At 51.1% G+C, this 20197-nt stretch overlaps 1 protein-coding gene across 6 annotated transcripts in view; it reads right to left on the reverse strand.

Annotated features, from left to right (window-relative positions):
- Nucleotides 1–8235: 8235 nt before the first annotated feature.
- Nucleotides 8236–20197, reverse strand: part of LCMT2 (leucine carboxyl methyltransferase 2) — a 36266-nt gene continuing 24304 nt past the window's right edge. Inside the window, exons 15-30 of one of the 6 annotated variants that reach the window (XR_006165413.1) lie at nt 16089–16153; nt 15863–15915; nt 15705–15769; nt 15565–15629; nt 15440–15480; nt 15301–15354; nt 13920–13958; nt 13607–13653; nt 13322–13501; nt 11815–11853; nt 11617–11698; nt 11227–11370; nt 10226–10266; nt 10087–10139; nt 9718–9860; nt 8236–9644 (exon numbers count right to left, since the gene is read on the reverse strand). The gene's annotated coding sequence lies outside the window, so the exon portion shown is untranslated. Of the gene's footprint in view, nt 9645–9717; nt 9861–10086; nt 10140–10225; nt 10267–11226; nt 11371–11616; nt 11699–11814; nt 11854–13321; nt 13502–13606; nt 13654–13919; nt 13959–14469; nt 15201–15300; nt 15355–15439; nt 15481–15564; nt 15770–15862; nt 15916–16038; nt 16154–20197 lie in introns of those variants that run through there. The other 5 variants (XR_006165412.1, XR_006165411.1, XR_006165414.1 and 2 more) reach the window with 5 other exon arrangements.

Below are 20197 nucleotides of genomic sequence, written 5' to 3' on the forward strand. Positions count from 1 at the left end.
CTTAATTTTTCCAGGGTATACATAGAAAAAGATAGGTATTTTATTAGGCTCTATTACAAAATAGTTGAATAAAGGCAATAACGATACTCTTATTGACAATGATGTACTTTGGTTTCCAAGAAAACAACCAAAATGCTATAGGGTTACGCTTCATTTCTACTGAGACTGTGCACGCTAGCTAGCTTCTACTGGAATTATGCTGTGGATGGAACTAAATGACAAAGTGGGCGTAGATCCTATGAGAATCCCTCCTCTAGGAAGTCTGGAGGGGATCTGAATGGACTACGCGTGCTCTCTGAGCACCGGGGATGGAACAGACGCGTCCTAGCTACCGTAGAGGATGATGTGAACCTTCTGGAGACAAAACTACAGCGTTGGGAAAGGTTCTCTGGGCATGAGGAGGGCGCAAAGTGCGCCGCCGTTTTGCCAATCGATGGGGTTAACACTAAGGGTGAGGATGCTAAGTTAGAGATAGGCTTATTTTACTGGCTGTCTCGAGGGAATAAGCAATAGGCAAGAAATGAGGTGCTTAAGAAATAAGGCGATTTGTCCAGTTATTACTATACCAGATGAGTTGTAGCAATTAACATGCATCACCGATCGTCCTCGTGCTTTACCGTCGCCTGGATCCATGCTTCAGCCGGGGAGCCCCGTCACGACGAAGGATCGGAGAGACCTTCCCAGCAACTGGCGAGTCCTACACGGTGCGTCTGCTCGTGGACGAGGTCTCCGTCTTTGCTGCGTGAGGGTCCCGATTTTCTATGGGTTAACAAAGAAATCTGTAAATCTATGGGACTGACAAAATGCATGCAAGACATCCAGTGGATTGAGTCGCCTCGTCGTCCTTTGGGATTCTTTCCTGAGCCTGGCTGAGGCTTGAGGAGGAATGGAGGGAGTTTGTGTATTCGACCTCGATAACGTGCTTCTAAACTAGGAAATGTTGATATAGGAGAAACCAAGGGAGTTTGCGTATTCAACCTTGATAATGTGTTTCTAAACTAGAAAATGTCGATATATTCACGTATTGTTTTATCTAAGTTACTTTCTCGCTAATGAGATGTTCTATCCAGCTACATATTTCAGTAATGATCAGATACAGTCATTATATAACGTTTGGTCATGAGGTTCATCTAGAGGGTGACTTTGGCTTGAGGCCTCGTTCAGGCCTCAGTACTTCGACAGCAGAGCCAAAAAAGGGCTGCGGGGCACGAGGATGTCCTTGGGAGGCACGCTGACATCGGGAGAAGAGAGAAAGACAAAAGACAGCTCTTGGACGGGATGTTTAACTCAAGGTGCCATCCCCGTGATGACGTATGGATGTCCTTGGGGGACAACTGACCAAACGGATGCGTCCGAGATGGCGGTGATTAAGGTAAGAGAGCTCTGGGGTGCGGATAAAGCCCAAGGAAGGGATCTTTCTGCATAAGAGACGTATGAGGAGAGCTGTGGAGCTCAAACGGTGGCGTAGGGCATGAGGACAGTCTCAGGAGGTGTCGTGACGAGAACGAGAAGGTTCCGGGGAGCGGTGGGAACGTGGGCGTGGAGACAAACAAAGGACAAAAAATAATTTGAAAAAAACGCAAATGGAATACAGGTAGCCTGGACACCTTAAAAGCAATGGCTAATAAGGAAATAATGAAATAATTAAGAAATATTGATGGCAAATTACAGCGGAGATGTAGAAATAAAATTGTAAGTGTCAGCACCGAGGAAAACCGAGACAAAATAATTTAAAAACAAATGCGGTGACCGAAATACAGGCCAATTGTAAAAGCCCAGGGATGAAGAGATGAAAGGACTGAAAAATAGCAATGGCAAACCGAAACACCGCTGTTGAAAAATGGCCAAAGAAAAAAATTGCTTAGCGTAGTGTAAAAGCTGAAGCGATCGGTCAAACGCCTATGACGTGTCGTCCATCGCGCGGAGGTCCTTCAGCTAATTGAGCGTGATAAACGCCTCCCCGGACACATGTACGTGGAGAGGCTCCGTGTGAAATTGAGACACTCCTAATTGGAAGCCCTTGTCCTTCAACATTAACACCCTCTGAAAAAGAACAAACTAGCTGAAGGTAGGCGGGATGTAAGAAAGTGCAGACAGAAGAAAGGCCAATTCTGAAATGCAGACAAAGTTTGAGAAAGGCTCCTCTCCAGAAACTGCTATAGACCGCCAAGGACCTCTGTGAAAGCCCCTCAGGGGCCTAAACCCCACAGGTAATAATTATATAACTACGATAATGAGTTAATGAATAGGCACATAACGGGACGATATGGGCTTTGGCTATAGTAACGTATGACAGGCGTGTTAGGCAGAATGATTCCCTGGCGTCCCCGGCCGGATAAAGTAATTCCTATGCGTTAATGCTAAACCTGGCATTAAGGAGATTTTGTTCCTGACTTCAGTACAGAATTTCAGCGACCCGGATGGGATGATGCCGCCTCGGAAACTCGATGAACCCACGGGATTGTGAGGACTCTGGCACCACCTAAGTGTTTTTCGGGAAGATCCTCCGATGCCCTGATCTTGTGAGTTTGGAGTAAGAGCCCTGGTGTTTTTTTTTTTTTTGCTTGTTTTGTTTGTTTGTGTTTTTTTTTAAGGCATTACCAAAGGTAGCACAGACTGGAAAAGCCTGTCTGTAAGACTGGACACAAGAAATTCCCACAGGACTCTGCTATTAAGGGAAACCCAGGAAGGAAGGCGAGATTACACGTCATTATGGTGATGCCCGAAGTGTCACCTGGGGTCGGAAGAAAGCCTCAATCGCACGTAAGGTGTGGGCCAGGGTATCACAGGGTATTGGCCAATGTACATATCTAATTATTATCTTGTATGACAGCCTTGTTTATTCTGTTAGGCGGTGTCATAGCTTTGTGTACATAATTGTTTATTCTGTTTAATGTGAGTTCCGACTGGTCTAAGGGGTCTGAGAGCGGTCTTTTCAAGAAGTCACCTCTGGAATGTATATTAAAATATTGGAGGGATGTAGGAAGCGAACCCCTTACCAGGAAACAATTAATTGACTATTGTAATCGTTGGTGGCCATTGTGCATTTTAGAAGATCGAGAGAAGTGGCCAAAGAACAGACCCTAAAGTTTAACACTATATACTGTCGATGTTGTTTTGTTGGAGGGAAGGGAAACGAGAGGAAGTACCTTACGATGATTCTTCTTTTGCGGCTAAATCATCCGGAATGGCAAAAGGATGGTGGTATGATTCCGAGCGACCCTACGGTTTTATCTTGAGAGAAGGATCAGGGAAAGAACTCAAAGATGTGCTGTTCGCCACATAGATGTCTGGGCCCCTGCACGCCAACCAGACCCTGTGCACCTTGCTGGGCCGTGACGCACACCAATGAGGCCCTCTATAGCACAACCACACCTCCTAGACTTTGCCTGGCGACTCTGCAACCCACCAGACCCCGTGCTCACTACTTGGCCCCCCTGGACCATCTCTGGGCTCCCAGATGGCCAACTACACCTCCTGAACCTCACCGAGAACCCCTGCGCCTCGCCTGGACCCCGTGCACCTCAACCAGCCCCCCTGCAGCCCAGCAAGACGCCCGGCACACCAAACATACCCTCTACACACTGAGACCCCTGTAGTCTGCTTGGCCCCGGTGCGCTAACTCTGAGCACCCCGCACGCCAACCGTACCCCCTGACAGGAACCGGACACCCTGCACCCTGTCAGTGCCACCTGAACCCCAGCCAGCTCCCCTACAACTTGCCTGGCCCCCTGCACGATGCCTGGACCCACTGAACCCTGTCTCAGCCCTCTGTACAACAACGCACCCCAACCAGATGATCAGCAACTCGCCTGGCTCCCACGCACCTTGTCTGGACCCCCCTGCAAAACAATCAGATGTCTGGACCCCCTGCAAAACAATCAGATGTCCTGCACCCCAGCCAGATGACTTGTATCTTCCCTGGACACCTGTTACCCCAACAAGACCCCCTGCCCCTTGCCTGGGTCCTCAGCATTTCAACGAGATCAGCTATAACCTGGATGGACCCCCTGTACACTCTCTGGGGCCTCTACACCCAAACCAGACTCCTTACACCTTGCTCGGACCCCCTGTACCCAGTCTTTGCAGCATGAACCCCAACCAGCCCCACTGAATCCCAACGAGACCCCCTGCACCTTGCCTGGCCCCCCTGAAATCCAACTGGATCCCCTTCACCCCAGCAAGACCCCATGAAGCCTCTATGGGACCCCTGAACCCAGCCAGACTCCCTGCACATTGCTTGGACCCCTGCACTCCAACCAGATGCCCTGAACTTCAACCATATCCCCTGCGACCTGTCTGAAACCCCTGCACCCTAAAAAGACCCCCTGCACACTGACTGGGCACCCTGCACCTCACCTGGACCTCCTGTAAACTCCCTGTGTCCCGCGAAACCCAAACAGACCCCCTGCATCACAACCAGACCCATTGAAACCTGCTTGGAACACCTGCATATTGTCTTGACCCCATGCACCCCAACCACACCCGCTGCAACCTGCCTGGCCCCCCTGCACACTGTCTGTACCCCATGAAGCCCAACTGGAACTCCTATACCTGCAAGAATGCCCCTCTGCACATGAACAAAACCCCTGAACCCCAACAATGCCCCCTGCACCCTGTCTGGGGCCCCTGCACATTGTCTGAACCCCCACCACTGCAACGAGACACCCTGCGCACTGTGCCCTGTACATCACAAACAGACCCCCTGCACCCTAAAAAGAATCGCCTGGACCCCCTGAACCTTGACTGAATGTCCTGCACCCTGACCAGAACCACGCAAAGTGTCCGGGTCCCCTGCTTCCCAAAGAGGTCCCCTGGAGCCCTGTCTGAACACCCTATAAACCAACAGGACCCCCTTCACCCTGTCTGGTCCCCCTGAACCACAACCAGAATCCCTGCACCTTGCCTGGATGCCTTGCACCCCAAAGAGACACCCTGAACCCCAACCGGTACCCCCTGACCACTGTCTGAACCCCCTGCACAACAAGACGACACCCTGCACCCTGTCTGAGCCCTCTGCATCACAAACCAACCCCCTGCATCCCAACCACACCCCCTGCACAACAAACAGAAGCCCCTGCAACTTGCCTGGATCCCCTGAGCGCTGTCTGAATCCACTGCACCCCAACCAGAACCCCCTGCAACGAGCCTGGGTCCCCTACTTCCCAAACCACTCCCTGCACAACAAACAGAACACCCTGAACACTGTCTGAACATGCAGCACCCCAGTGAGACCCCTGAACCCTGTCTGTGCTCTCTACATCCCAACCAGACCCACTGCAACTCAAACAGAACCCCCTGTAACTTGCCTGGAACCCTTGAACGCCAGTCAGACCGCCTGCACCTTGCTTGGACCCCCCCTGAACACTCTCTGAACAACCTGCATCCCAACAAGACTCCCTGCACCCTCTCTGGAACCCCCCTGCATCACAAACAGCAGCCCTTGCATCGTGCCTGAACACCCTGAACCCTGTCTGAACCCCCCTGAATCCAAACGACAACCCCTGCGACGTGTCTCAGTCCTCTGCTTCCCAAACAGAACCCCCTGAATGCCAACAAGACCCCCTGCACCCTGTCTGGGCCCACTGAATACCAACCCGACCCCCTGCACAACAAACAACTCCATGCAACTTGCCTTGAACACTGTACACCCCAACAAGACACCCTGCACCCTCTCTGGGATCCCTGCATCCCAAACAGAGCCCCTGCACCCCAAACAGAAAACCCTGCACCTTGCCTAGACCCTCTGAACCCTCTCGGGGCCCCCTGAATCTAAATGAGACCACCTGCACCTTGCCTGGAAGCCCTGCAACACAAGTAGACCCCATGTGCCACAACCAGAACCCCCTGCACATTGCCTGAACGCCGTGAAGACTGAAAACCCTGCACCCCAACAAGAACTCTTGCACCATGTCTGGGCCGCCTGTATCCCAAACAGATCCCCTGCACACAAAACAGAAACCTCTGAACCTTGCCTGGACACCCTGAATGATATCTGAACCCCCTACACCCTAACAACACACCCTGCACAACGTCTGGGTTGTCTGCATCCCAACCAGAACGCACTGCACTTTGCCTGGACCCCCGGAACCCTGTCTGAAACCCCCTGAACCACAACAAGAACTCCTGAACCCTGTCTGGGTCCCCTGCATCCAAACCAGACCGCCTGCCCTCCAGCCAAAACAACCTGCACCTTGCCTGGACCCCTGGAACCCCAATCAGATCCCCTGCACGTTGCCTGGAGGCTCTGCAACCCAAACAGACCCCCCCTTTACCCCAACCAGAACCACCCGCACCATACGTGGAACCCTAAACGCTGTTTAAACCCCCTGCACCCCCAACCAGAACACCCTGCGCCTTGCCTCGATGCCCTGCACCCCAACAAGAACCCCCTGAACCCTTTCTGAACCCCCTGCACCCCAACAAGACACCCTGCACAGTTTCTGGGCCCTCTGTATCACAGACAGACCCCCTCCACCCCAAACAGAATCCCCTACGCTTTCCCCAGACCCCTGAACCCTGTCTGGGCCCCCCTGAACTCCAATCAGACACACCGCACCATGCCTGGACGCCCTGCACCCCAACCAGAACCCCCCTGCAACCCCCGAATCCCGTGTGAACCCCCTCCACACCATCAAGATCCCCGGCACCACGTCTGGGCCCCCTGCACCCCAAACGCGCCCCACGCACCCCAACCAGAACCAACCCCCCCCCCCCCCCACCCCCCCGAACTCTGTCTGAAGCCCCCGGCACCCAAAATAGAACCCCTGCAATACGTCTGTGCCCCTTGATTCCCAAACAGAACCCCTGCACGGCAACCAGAACCCCCTGAACATCCTCCAACCCCGTACTACCTTTGACCTGTGGCCCCAAGTTGACCCTTGACCCCAACCCCCCGGGGTCGACCTTCAACCCCTGACCTCTGTTCCCACACACCCTCTGGTCCCGGCACACCCAGGGGTTCCCTGTGACTTTTCCTAGGTTGCACGTTGCCTGACCAGGCTGTTCGTGCTGTTCACAGCTTCCTTTTCGTCTGCCCTAAACACGCATGTTTTAATTGGGGCAGATTTCTGGCGTTATGGTTAATGTTTGCAGCTTCGGGGATAGTTTCAGCTGTTCAGGGTGGGACTAGGGTGTTCCACCTGCAGCACAGCAGGAGGAGAGGTGGCAGGGCTGCAGTGTAATCAGTGTGTGTCAGTTCCTTGATTAATGCTGTGTAGATACAAGAAGCCAAGGAACTTTTTATTTATAAGCATTTATTGCTTGGGAAAAAATATTGCTTATCTCTTTTTTTTTCAAACCATCTCTATCTTTGCCTGGGCCCATTACTGACTCTAAAGCACTTTGCTGGTATCATTCCATACACCTTAATTCCAGCATGGTCTTGTACTACAATGATAAAACGTATTTACTGTCTCCTTTCATCGAGTAATTACTATTACACTCATTCACTTTTTAGTCACTTCTTTAATAAATACAGGTAACCACTAAAAATCCATCATTTCAACTACTTAGTGCCTGCAACTCTCTACAAGGTAGCTAGAGTCTTTTCCACGTTTCTCACTCCCATTACATACTTAGTCCATCACTTCACATATGTAAGTTTGAGGCAACATCACCTTCACCATTTGCATTCCCAGCCAGAAAGCAAGCGAGCTTTTCTCATCTCAGTAGGCCCACAACTTCCATGCCTGCATCCAGAGATCAAAATTCAAAAATATTTCAGACACTACACTACCCCTTGAACGAACTTACAACCCTACCAATGGGAAATTAAGGCCCCCCTGCTTCACAACCCCATCCCTCCTCAGCACTGGAGCCCTCTACTCCAACTCCCCACACCTTCAACTGAAAGATGCGCAACCATCTTCCCTGACTGCCCACTAAACACACCTCCCTGCAACGATGGGCAATTGCCAAAGGCCGAGGGAACGCTCCCAGGGAACAGCATTGCCCTTCATAATTCACCTTGCCTGCAAAAATCCCAGCCCAAGCCAAACCTCCATCGAAAGACTGGTGATGAACATCACCCTGCAGAGCAGCCAGGACCAGGATAAAACCACCCAGCTGGGAAAGAAAACAATACAGTCTCACAGCTGGGCTGGCTGGTTTTCTTCCTACAGTGTCTGAAAAAAAAAGTCTCAACTCCACATACAGCCCACAGGGAAAAACTGAAAAAAAAATAACAAAACCCAAACACAACACCCAAACCAAAACCCAACAACTTAGACACAATCAAAACACACCACCCAGCTTGAGGGGTTTTTTTATTTATTGTTAAGAAAACATTAACTACCTCTACATTCAGTACAACCTGAAATAAAAGAAATCCACACCTACAAGGATAGACACATTCCAAAACTAACACTCATTTGGCATCTGCTCATTCCATCCCTCACTCAAAACTTATCCATTTCATCACGTGCCAGAGTGGCAGATCACCCCAATTCCATAACCATCCCTGGAACTGCATCACCGTGCACCTCAACACAACATCACCAGTCCACATGATTTCACAGCATTACCCTTCCTAACTGGAAGCACAGGGATATGCTTCCCTCTTTGCACCACTTCTACTCCTCCTGTTCTTTGAAGTGCACGCTCCAGCAAGCCTCACGGAAGGATTTGCTCCCAGAATCCGAATGTCCCGGTGACACCTGCAAAAGATAAAAGAAAGGACTCTAGGACCTGCTCACCAATAGCTACAGGCTATCCCCAAAACCAGCTTCTACAACCTCCACCCAAACAGGCCATGCTCATCATCACATCATCCCACGCTTGGATCGTTCCAACATCAACAAGAATTGCTATACAGACAAAGCAGCTCCACCTCACACACACACTATACAAACTACGAACATGACCTAAGGATGCGAAAATACCAGACAGAGTAGAGTTGATGCCAGACCAGAAAACACAGCCTGACAGCACGCACAACAGTGCCGAGGCCACGTGAGGCAAACACTCCAGCCTGGCCTGATAAACCTGCCGTGACCGATGGAGACAAATTGCTGGGAAAGACTGAAGACTGGGATGACATAGGAAGTACTCTGGAAGCAGTCTCGAGAGAGGGTGTCATCAAGATGAGACCTGATGGTTAGGCCCAAGCCAGAGCTGCAAGAAAGGCTGGCCAAATGCACCCACAACGCTAAACCAGACGGGCAACACTGAGCTTCTGTGTCACACTGCTAAACGAGTCATAATTGGCACTGCGCCGATAACGGGAGGCCGCAGAGATGCAACGGATGGCTATCGTCACTGCAGTAGGATGAGTATGCCCGAGGCTTCTCAGACATGAAGGCCAAGACAAACATCAACGCGTCAGGTAACTAAGGAACACGTATGATGAACACACTCTAGACATGCTGCACAACTCCACCCGCTCATCCCAGAGCTGCTTTGCCAGGGCACACATGTCACGAGACATATCACTCCCTCCACTTGCACAAGGCTGACTCCCCACAGACTAACCCTCCCGTTATGCCAACGTTTGGACACACATGGACTCCACTCCCCACAGATTTGTCCCACTACTTAGCTTTCATGGTGCCACATGTCACGGTCCATGCTCAGTAGCCATCCTTGATCATGGCCTTGTCGCCTAAATACGAGGTTCCTTTAATCACTTCATGCCACTCTGTTACCTGCGCAAACAAAACAAAGCTGTTTAATACACGCTTCATCCCTGAGAGCACAGCCCTGAACAGCTGCACTCACCTGCTCTGCTCCAGCTTTCAAAGTAATACATCACAGTTGCACGGACCCTCGGCAATTCTGCCCAAGCGGACCACTTAACTTTTGCCTTTTCTCAAACTGCTCCTAGCTGTGCAGCTTCAACCCTCTGGAAAGGAATGCAGCACCTGCCAAAAAACAGAGGAATAAGCACATGGTAAGATGCCACCCAAATCCTCAGCCTGCTCGCAGCGCTTCTCCTCTGCTGCTTTACCTCAGCTGCTCAGACTCAGATTCTTTGGTCTACATTCCCCATCCCTATATATCCCTATAGGATAGGGATATGTATGTTCATAATAGGGAGTGTATGACACCTCAGAAAACTACTACTTTGGCACGCCGGTCACCACTTACCTTGCTAAAGTCTGCTCCGGTACAGATATCCCACTTCACTCATCTATTCACACCTAGCAAATAAACCCAAAACAGCCATCAGTCACACATATCCTCTGACATCGGACACCGGCCCGCCTTTGCCCAGCACTCTGCTTACCTCTTCTGTCACCCGGCGGCACACGGCTCGTCACTCTGCACCTGAGAAACCCAAATCATGAATCCTTTAAGATTCAACCCGCCCAGCTGCCACACAGACCATCACTCCCAGTAGGCCAGAGTCCAAACACAATGAAACCAACTCTGGCAGCTGTCTACAGCTATTTGCCCAGAGATGGACCATATAGTCTTTGCCAAAAGGATCGGGGCAGATCAACAAATTACTATGCAACCGTAAAGCTATGCTAACTTTGTCTTTAGTATTGCTACACCCCCGGGCAGGGCAGCTCCAACCCTGACACAGACAGACACCACAAACAACATGACTGTGAGACACGAGAAGACCGTGAGAGAGAACTGCCACCCTAGGGGAGATGCCACCAGCAGAGGAGCTCTACAGTGCCACGACAGTGCAGATGCTTTATAGTGGCCCCGGAATGAGAGGCAACTACTGTGACCTGTGAGAGAAAGCTACCGTCAAAACCGGAATGATGGATACCTGAGAAGCTGGGCTTTGAGACTTAAGATCATTGAGGACACGGGGATGAAACCCCAGAAGACTACTGTGTGCAAACAGAACTCTCAACAGAAGAGTTGCAGGCATCGCCTAGCTCAGCAGCACAAGAGGTGACCGCTCAAGAACATCTACAATGCAAAACAGACCAGGCAAATCCGTCCTTTAGGCAACAACTGCTAGACAAGAAGGGCTCGGCAGGCACTATGCCAGGGAAGCAATGCACTGAAGGTTCTCAGGAGGGCTACTGAGGTGCCTGCTGACGACAAAGAGCTATGGAGACATCAAAACCTGAGGACAGTGTGGTATAAGACACAAGACAGACTACGTGAGCTACATGCGCAGACACAGGCTGGAACCTGCCCTGCCCAACACAAACTAGTGTCATGCTGACAAGTAACCCACTCCCTTGCCTGCCCAAAGGAGACTGCTCCTGGACAGCACGCTCCCCTACATTAACTTTAATAGCCCCCCCTGCAGCTCCTGACCTTGTCCACTCCTCCCAGCCCCTCTCCAGCCCTGGTCCCCTCATCATAGTTTTCAAAGGCCCAGAGGTCTGAATCCATCCTCAACAGAAAAAACACATCAGCTAACAGGGATGTCCCTTTAGTTGCCTGCTTCCTCTTCATCACCTGCAATACAAAACAAAAGACAAAACAGAGCTGACAGTCAGTACCACAGCAGTCAGTGCCTACATCATCCACAACATGCCCCTCCTCAGAAGCACTGTGTCACTTCCCTTCACCCTGCTCTGCACCAATTCCAAAGTCAGACACTACGGTCGTTGTTGCTTATAGAACCCAAGATTCCAAACAGACAAAATTATCGTTGCACATGTCACCAGCCCCGTGATCCTCCTCGCTGCTACCCCAGCTCACCTCAAGTGTTCATCCAATTCCAAAGGCAGCTTGCCTGAGCCAGCTCTGGTGTCAATATTCCATTTTGCTCACCACTTCACACCTTCAAAGAAAGAAGAAAACCACAAAACCAAAACCTATAAGCTAGGCATATAGCACCGGTCCCATCTTCCCTCCGACACCGCTCACTGACACACCTTCTCACAGCACTCTGCTTACCTCCTCTGTCACTTTGGCATGCATCTTATCCCTCTGCACCTGAAAAAAATGCAGAGTGATAACTTAAGAAATACCGAGGTCTTGATTCCGGTTAGGAATACCGTCTGGAGTCCAACTACAGCCTGGCGGTAAAACAAAACAAAACCATCCCCCACATACCAAACTGTAAGGCCCACAATTACAAGCCTTAACATCTCAGAATCAATCTGCTTCACTACTGATGAACAGCCCCTCTTAGGTAGCTCAAATCACCTCCTTAAAACACTCTGGAAATGACTGTTCACACAGCCGGCCGGTGGCTACTTGGCCCAAGGTGACTGTACAAATGCTGCATAAACAGTCCAGCCTTATCAGTCTATTAACCACACATTTCTATCACTCTTCCACCTACCCCTGACTCTACACTGCCCAGGCAGAACAGCTCCAAGCCAAACACACATGCCCAGACCAACTCTACACAAAACATGCTACACACAGTGTGATTCAAAGATGAGAGAAACCTCTAAGTGAGAAGAATGATGCCTGGATGCGAGATGCTGTCGTGCAATAAGACCTAGATGGTCGCAACCATGAGGCTAAGAGGCTCTACGGGAGCTCCAGAAAGGGTCAAACGCAATGGCCTGTTCCAAGAAGTTACGGTCAAAACAGACATGACAAATGTGCAAAACAACTGGCTTCAAGACCTAAGAACGTAAGGATGCAGAGAAGACTTCCCAGACCGTGAAAATGGATGCCTAGAGAGCAGAGCTGATGCCACAGCCTGGAACGAAGCTGCAAAAGGGAACTGACTGGAAACTTCCAAGATCTATCTGTGCTTTATGCTTGAAACCTGAGAACATGAAGCATCCAACTGGCACCATGTCAATGAGGACAGGCATTCGAGACCCTAGGGAGGAGGCCCAAGGCACGTGTTGTGTTTGTTGAGCAAAGATCAACAAGGACGTTGAGGACTGAGGAAGATCTAAGACACAGACTACACAAACACAGACACCATCTGGAACTGCCCTGCCTGGCACATGGTAGTCTTGTGCTGAAAAGTAATCTGCTCCCTTTGCCTGCCCAAAGGGTGCTGTTCCTGGACAGCCCTCTCCCCTACACTAACTTTCAAACCCCTCCTTGCAATTCCCAACCTTGTCCCCTCCTCCCAGCCCCAGTCCCTCAATTTAGCTTTCAGAGGGATGGAGGTCTGAATGCATCCTTAACAAAAAGAAACATATCAGCTAACTGGGATGTTCCTGCAGTGGCCAGGTTCTTCTCTACCTGCAATAAAAAAACATAAAGGCAAAAGACAAAACAGAGCTGGCAGTCAGCATCACACCAGTCAATGCCTACATCATCCACGACACCTCCCTCAGAAGCACCATGGAGCTCTGCTCACCTACTCATTTCAGAGTCAGACACTGTGGCCATCATCACTTTTTGGTACCCTAAGATCCCAAGGGACAAAACTACCATTGTGCTTGTAAGCATAAGGCCCACGATCCTCCTCGCTACTGTCACAGCTCACCTCAAAGGCTCATCCAATTCCAAAGGTGGCTCCCACAGCACCTGCAAAACTGAGGTAAATGCTTAACCAAGTTGCCATATAATACTTTGTTATTAGACACCAGCCCAGCCAACAACCTCCTCACCTTCCTGGACTGCCTAGCAGCATGCGACTTTGCCCCTCCGAGGCTACCTGCGGCACCTGCCAAAACCAAAGGAAGGCACACATGCTGAGATACTGCCCGAAACTGCCACCTGCCCACACCAATTGCCATCTCCTGCTCCTTTACTTTAGCTGCTCACCCACCGTATCTCTGCAGTTTACAGGTTGCCACATTGAGGCTTGCACACCACCTGTAAGACACAAACAACAAGGGATGCTTCTAACTTCCTCAACGATAGGACACCTGGAAAACAATTGCTACTTCAGGCCCCTAGTCCTTGCTCACTTTGCTCAAGGCAGCTCTGGTGCCAATATCCCACTTTGCTCACAGCTTTCCATCATCAACATGAAAAAAAAAAAAAAAAAAAACCACAAAAAGAAAACCTATAAGCTAGTCATAGCACCAGTCTCATCTTCCTACACCACTCACTGACCCACCTAACGGAGCTCTGCTCACCTCCTCCATCACTCTGGTGTGCATCTCATCCCTCTGCACCTGAAAAAAATTAGTAGATGAGTCACCGAGATACCAAATGATAGCTTAAGAAATCCCGAGGTCTTGATTCCAGCTAGGAATACCATCTAGAGTCTAACTACAGCCTGCCACTGAAAAAACAAAACCAATTCCCACACCGAACTGTCAGCTCCACACCTACAAGCGTTAACACCTTTGAGACTCAATCTGCTTCACTACTGCAGAACAGCCCCTCCCACATGCTCCAATCATCTCCATAAAACAATATTGAAATGACTGTCCACACAGCCTGCCGATGAATACTCGATCCGAGATGACTGGACGACCATTGCCTAAACAGTCTAGGCATAGCGACATATTAACCATAGACTCTTGTTGCTATTCCATCCACCCCCAACTCTACAACCCTCGGGCAGAGCAGCTTCAAGCCAAACACACACATGCACCGACCAACACTACACAGAACCCTACAAACAATGTGACTCACAGATGAGAAAAAACTCTCAGCAAGAAGAATGACTCCTGGACCAGAGACTTGGTCAGGCAAGATGACATAAAGTGCTGCGACGGTGAGGCAAGGAGGCTCTACAGCAGCCCCAGGAAGAGTTGGACATAATAGCCTGTTAGAAGAAGTTACTGTCAAAGCTGAGATGATCAATGCACAAGAAGACAGGCTTCAAGACCTAAGAATGGAGGGAAGCAGGGAAGAAGTCCCAGTCCATGAAAATAGATGCCTAGAGAGCAGAGCTGCTGACACAGCCTGGAACGTCACCACGAAAGAGGACCAACCCGAAACTTCAGAGACACAAGGCCTATCCACAGTGTAAGCTTCTAATGCAAGAGAAGCAGCACCCACTTGGCACTATGCCAATGAGTACGGGGATCTGAGACCCTAGGGATGGCGCCTGAGGCATGTGCCACACTCCTTGAGTGCAAAGAGCAACGAGGACATTGAGAACCGAGGAAGGTCTATAGACACAGAAGACAGACTACACAAACTACGGAGCAGACACGGGCTGAAACTGCCCTGTCTGCACTAGACTTGTGCTGAAAGGGAGCCTGCTCCCTTTGCCAGCCTTCTCCCCTCCACAAGCTTTGAAACCCCTCCCTTCAATTCCCAATCTTGTCCCCTCCTCCCAGTCCCTCCACAACCCTGGTCCCTCAATTTAGCTTTCAGAGGGCCAGGGGTCTGAATCCATCCTTAATAAAAACCACATCAGCTAACATGGATATTCCTGCAGTTGCCAGGTGGCTCTTCATCATCTGCACAAAAAGTGTAAGCAGAAGTAAACATCATGTTAGTTGTCACAGACCCCTTCCACAACACCCCTCCCCTTCAGAAGCGCCATGGCATTCTGCTCACCTGCTCTGCACTGATTCCAGAATCCGATGCTGCAGCCTTCACCACCTGTGGCATCTAAGATACCAAAAGCCAGAAAACTACCATTGCAATTGCAGGAAATCACCAGCCCCAAGCTCCTCTTCTCTACTATCCAGCTCACCTCAAGTGCTCATCCAGTTCCAAAGGCAGCCTGCACAGCACCTGCAAAACCAAAGGTAAATGCTTAACTGGGTTGCCATATAATATTTTGCTCTTAGACACTGACCCAGCCAACAAGCACCTCACCTTCTTGGACTGCTCATCAGTGTACAGCTTCACCCCTCCAAGGCTGTGGGCAGCACCTACAAAAACTGAAGCAAGAGGCACAAGCTGAGCTACTGCCTGAAACCACATCACACAGTGATTCCTACCTCCTGCTCCTTTACTTTGACCACTTGCCTGCCCGGTGTCCACCGTTTTGGGCTGCCACCTTGAGGATTGTGCATCACCTCTAAAACAAAACCAGCATGGGATGCTTCCAACTTCACCAACAATATGACACCTGAAAAATAACTGCTACTTGAGCTCACTAGTCATTGCTTACCTTGCCTAAGTCAGCTCTGGTGCTGATATCCCACTTTGCTCATTGCTTTGTACCTTCAAAATATTAAAAAAAAAAAAAAAATCAAAACCAAAAACAAAACTAAAACCAAACCAAACCAAACCAAAACCAACCAAACAAAAAAACAAAACAAAACACCCAAAGAATCTATAAGCTAGTCATATAGCCACCAGTCATATCTTCCCTCCTACACCATGTGCCAACCCACCTTCTCATGGCATTCTGCCTGCCTTTCCTCTGTGGCCCTTTGGTGCATGGCTTGCCCCTCTGCATCTGCAAAAACAGTATCAAACAAATCATCCGGATGCTGAGTGATAGCTTACGGAGAGATTTAGGGTGCTGGGGTTTGGGGGGATATTTTTGCTTATCTTGCATTCTTCAGTTTCTATTTTTGGCTTTTCTCGTGGTTTAGGTTGTGTTTTCAGTCTCTTTAACATTGTTTCCAGTTAATTGTGGCTGACTTTCAGTTTCAGTCCAACTCCATTCCAGTGGATTTCAGACTACTTAGTGGCTATTATGGACAACTTCCATTCCTGTAGAACTCAGTTCTGGTGTCATCATGTAGTTTCTTAGTAGAACTTCCATTTTAGATCGGGCTGCTTTTGGTAGTTTTGCAGGACTTTCGGCCAATAGTGACCGACTTCCATAGGATTAACAGGTTTCTCAGCCCACAGAGTTCCACTTTCAGAGGACTAAGAGGCACTTTTGGGTTACTGGGAAGGCTTCTGGTCCCTAGAGAACAACTTCTGCTGAACCAACGTGCACTTCCAGTGTTTTGGGAGGTCCTATGATCCCTAGAGTTACACTTTCAGGGGACTAATGGGCACTTCTGCGTTTTAGGGAGATCTTCCTGGCATTCCAGGCTGTTCCGGTCATACATCTTTGAATTATCATCCTTGCCATTAAAATACACCTCGCGGCATACTGCGCGTCTCAGTACGGCCTCTAAGGAAGCCCAGCGCCCGAAGACCACAGCTCCCTGTAAGCTGAGCAAGCCAACGTTGCGGCCCGCTAGCCCTCGTGCCCAGGGACTACATCTCCCGGCATGCCTTGCCGGCCATCATGGCTGCTCGGCCGTTTTCAGGTGGGGGGGGGACCCTCATCTCCCGGCATGCCTCGCCGGCAGCGCGGCCACCCGGAAGCCGTCACTGCCCGGCGTGCCGCGGGCCGGGGCGGCTCTTCGCGCTCCGGGACGCCGCCCGTTCCCCCGCGCTGCTCCCACCCCGAGCGGGACGCGGGGGTCGCCGCAGAGCCCCGAGCTCAGCCGCGGGAGCCGCCGCGCCGGCCTGGGGCTCACCCGCCGTCGGCCCCTGCCCGTCCCCGGTACCGCTCTAGCAGGCACACACGGAGGAACTCGCCCAGGCCCCGCGGCCTACCCCGCGGCATCCTTCTCCTCGCGATCCCCCTCTGCTTTGACGCGTCCCCGACCTGACCCAGGCTTCCCTGCAGCGCTACTCTGGCCCACCGCGCCCCTGCCCCAACCCGGACGCCCTCCAGGCTGGTCCTACTGCCCAGACATCCTCGCACACCTGGTTGTGGCCCTGGCACCGCCACCTCCCCCCCCACCGCGGCCCCTCGCTGCTCACCACTCCGGTGCTGCATCTCCCCCAGCCCCACTGCAGTTCTCCCTGTGCTGGGGCATGCCCTGGCTCCCCCACCCTGTGTCACCTCACCTGGGACATTCTCCGTGGCGGACCTGCAGCGCCAAACACAGGCCCCTGCTCATCTTCTCTGCGGTTTCAGCAACGGTCTCGATCCCTGCTGGCAACGCTTGGGCCAGACTGACTGCAACACGTGGACCCTGAGCAGCACAGCCCCAGCCAGTGTGTGGTGCCTGTGAGCAGCACAGTCTCCCATGCCCAACCTCTGTTGCAGCTGGTACAACCAGCTCCCACAGCTGTATCCCATGGGGAACAGGGGGCCATCACCATTAGCCCCCGAACTGGGGCTACCGAGAGCTGGGTAGCAGGTATATCACAGCTCTTGAAAGCAGTTTGCTGAAAGTTAGAGGGAGAGCCCCAGGAAGCACAAAAAGGAAAAAGCAGTATTCAAGGCAACAAGAGAGTAAGTGCAGAGCACTGCTGTAAACATCCTTTTGTTTGACAGCAGAAATGATGAATAGTACCATTTTGTTGTATGAAAATAAGAGCTAAAGAAACCAAGTGGTGGAACCTGTCCATAGGCAGGATCTGAACTGCATGCTACTCCCGGATCAGAGGTCCCTCTAACTCAGCACAACTCCATGTTCCCAGCAGCTGAGGGGACATAAGATTACCTATATTATACTCTTTTTCCTTCTGGTCTTACCTTCAATAAATGGCATTTTGATCAATACCTTACATCGCTGTGGCTTTTGCTCAGAGGGCAGCTGAGTACCACACAGCCACTCACTCATCCCTTCCTCCTCAGCACTGAGGAGAAAATAGGCCTGGCTTGGGATTTGAGATAGGACAGTGAGGGAAAAATCACCCATTATGGTCACAGGCAAAAGGCAGACTTGTTAGGGGAAGAAAAAGAGAATATAGATTTATTACAGACACTAACAACAACACTAAACTGAGTAGGGCAGTGGGAAGCATTACCACATCTTGAGAGCACCTTCCCCCCACCCCTCCCTTCTTCCCGGGCTCTGCTCTGCTCCCGATATCTCTACCTCCTCCCCCAGTGGCACAGGGGCAGGGAATTGGGAGTGCAGTCAATGCTGCTACTTCCTTTATCTTCGGTGGGGGGAGTTTCTGGAACTTCCCCCTGCTCCACTGTGGTCCCCCTCTCACAGGAGACAGTCATCCACAGACTTTCTCCAACATGAGTCCCTCCCATGGGCCGCAGCGTTCCCCACACTGCTCCGTCATGGGTCACTAACTTCCTCCGACTGGATTCCCTCCCACGGCTGCAGCCCTTCCCGAGCTGCTCCGGCGTGGGACTCCCCCGCACGCTGCAATCCTCCCAGCGCTGAATTACAGCAGCGGGGCTGCCTTTTCCCATGAGACCCCGGCCTTCTTCGGGCACAGCACCTTGATCAATCAGGCAGAAGCCACAGGCCATAAATCAATGTCTGCTCCACTCTAGATCTTCATGGGTGGCAGGGGGGGCCGCCCTGCCGTCTCACCACAGGATACAGGGGGGTCTCTGCTCCGGCACACCTCCCCCCTCCTTTCTTCCTCCGTTCCCCCACTGACCTTGGTGTTCATGCAGCTGCGGCAACTCCTCCTCACCAGTCCCACTGCCCGTCACCACGTCCCTTCTTAAACACATTATCGCAGAGGCGCAGCTGATGGGCTCAGTTTTCCAAACAGAAGTGGAGCTGACTTGGAGCTGGGGGAGCTTCGAGAAACTTCTCACAGGGGGCCGCCCCGATAGCCCCCTCCCCTGCCACCAAAAAAACTCCACCACTCACTCAAACCCAGGACAGTGCTCTCAAAGGCACTTTGCTTTGTGTACCCCTTTCCTTACCACAGCCAGTAGAAGCCATGAAGAGCCACTGAAATTATTCCACCTTCTCCATAATTTCACAGGCTTATAAACACTTCTTCTCATTGAAGAATTCAGAAGGCAATTTGATTTTTGTATGCCTACAGACGCGATCCCAATCAGCAGCCTCAACCAGTTTTGGTACTGCAATAGCTTAGAGATCTCCCTTTCTCATTTTCTAGTTTATACTCCCAGGAGTCTCTAGTAGGTTTCCCCAAAACAAAAACCTCCCTGAATTAATTTGGTCATCCTGCATAAAATACATACAGACAGAAGTGTATGTCTCTTCTCAAGAACATCACTGTATTGGGTTTCTGTGGCAATGTTTTAGTAGCAGGGGGGGCTATAGGGGTGGCTTCTGTGAGAAGCTGCTAGAAGCTTCCCTTAAGCCCAACAGAGCCGATGCCAGCCAGCTCCAAGATGGGCCAGCTGCTGGCCAAGGTCAAACCAATCAGCAACACTGGTAACATCTCTGTGATAACATATTTAAGAAAGGGAGAAAAAAAAAATAGGGGAGAGCAATTGCAGCCAGAGAGAAGAGTGAGAATATGCAAGAGAAACAACTATGCAGTCACCAAGGTCAGTGAAGAAGGATGGGGAAGAAATACTCCAGGTAACAGAGCAGAGATTCCCCTGCAGCCCGTGGTGAAGACCATGGTGAGGCAGGTTGTTCCCCTGCAGTCCATGGAGGTCACTGGTGGGGCAGATATCTACCTGCAGCCCATGGAGGACCTCACGCCGAGGCAAGGGGATGCCTGAAGGAGGCTGTGACCCCGTGCGAAGCCCACGCTGGAGCAGGCTCCTGACAGGACCTGTGGAGAGAGGAGCCCACGCTGGAGCAGGTTT

This window comes from Tyto alba, unplaced genomic scaffold (assembly GCF_018691265.1).
Source record: "Tyto alba isolate M040663 unplaced genomic scaffold, T.alba_DEE_v4.0 Super-Scaffold_2, whole genome shotgun sequence".
In the NCBI taxonomy this organism is placed as follows: domain Eukaryota; kingdom Metazoa; phylum Chordata; class Aves; order Strigiformes; family Tytonidae; genus Tyto; species Tyto alba.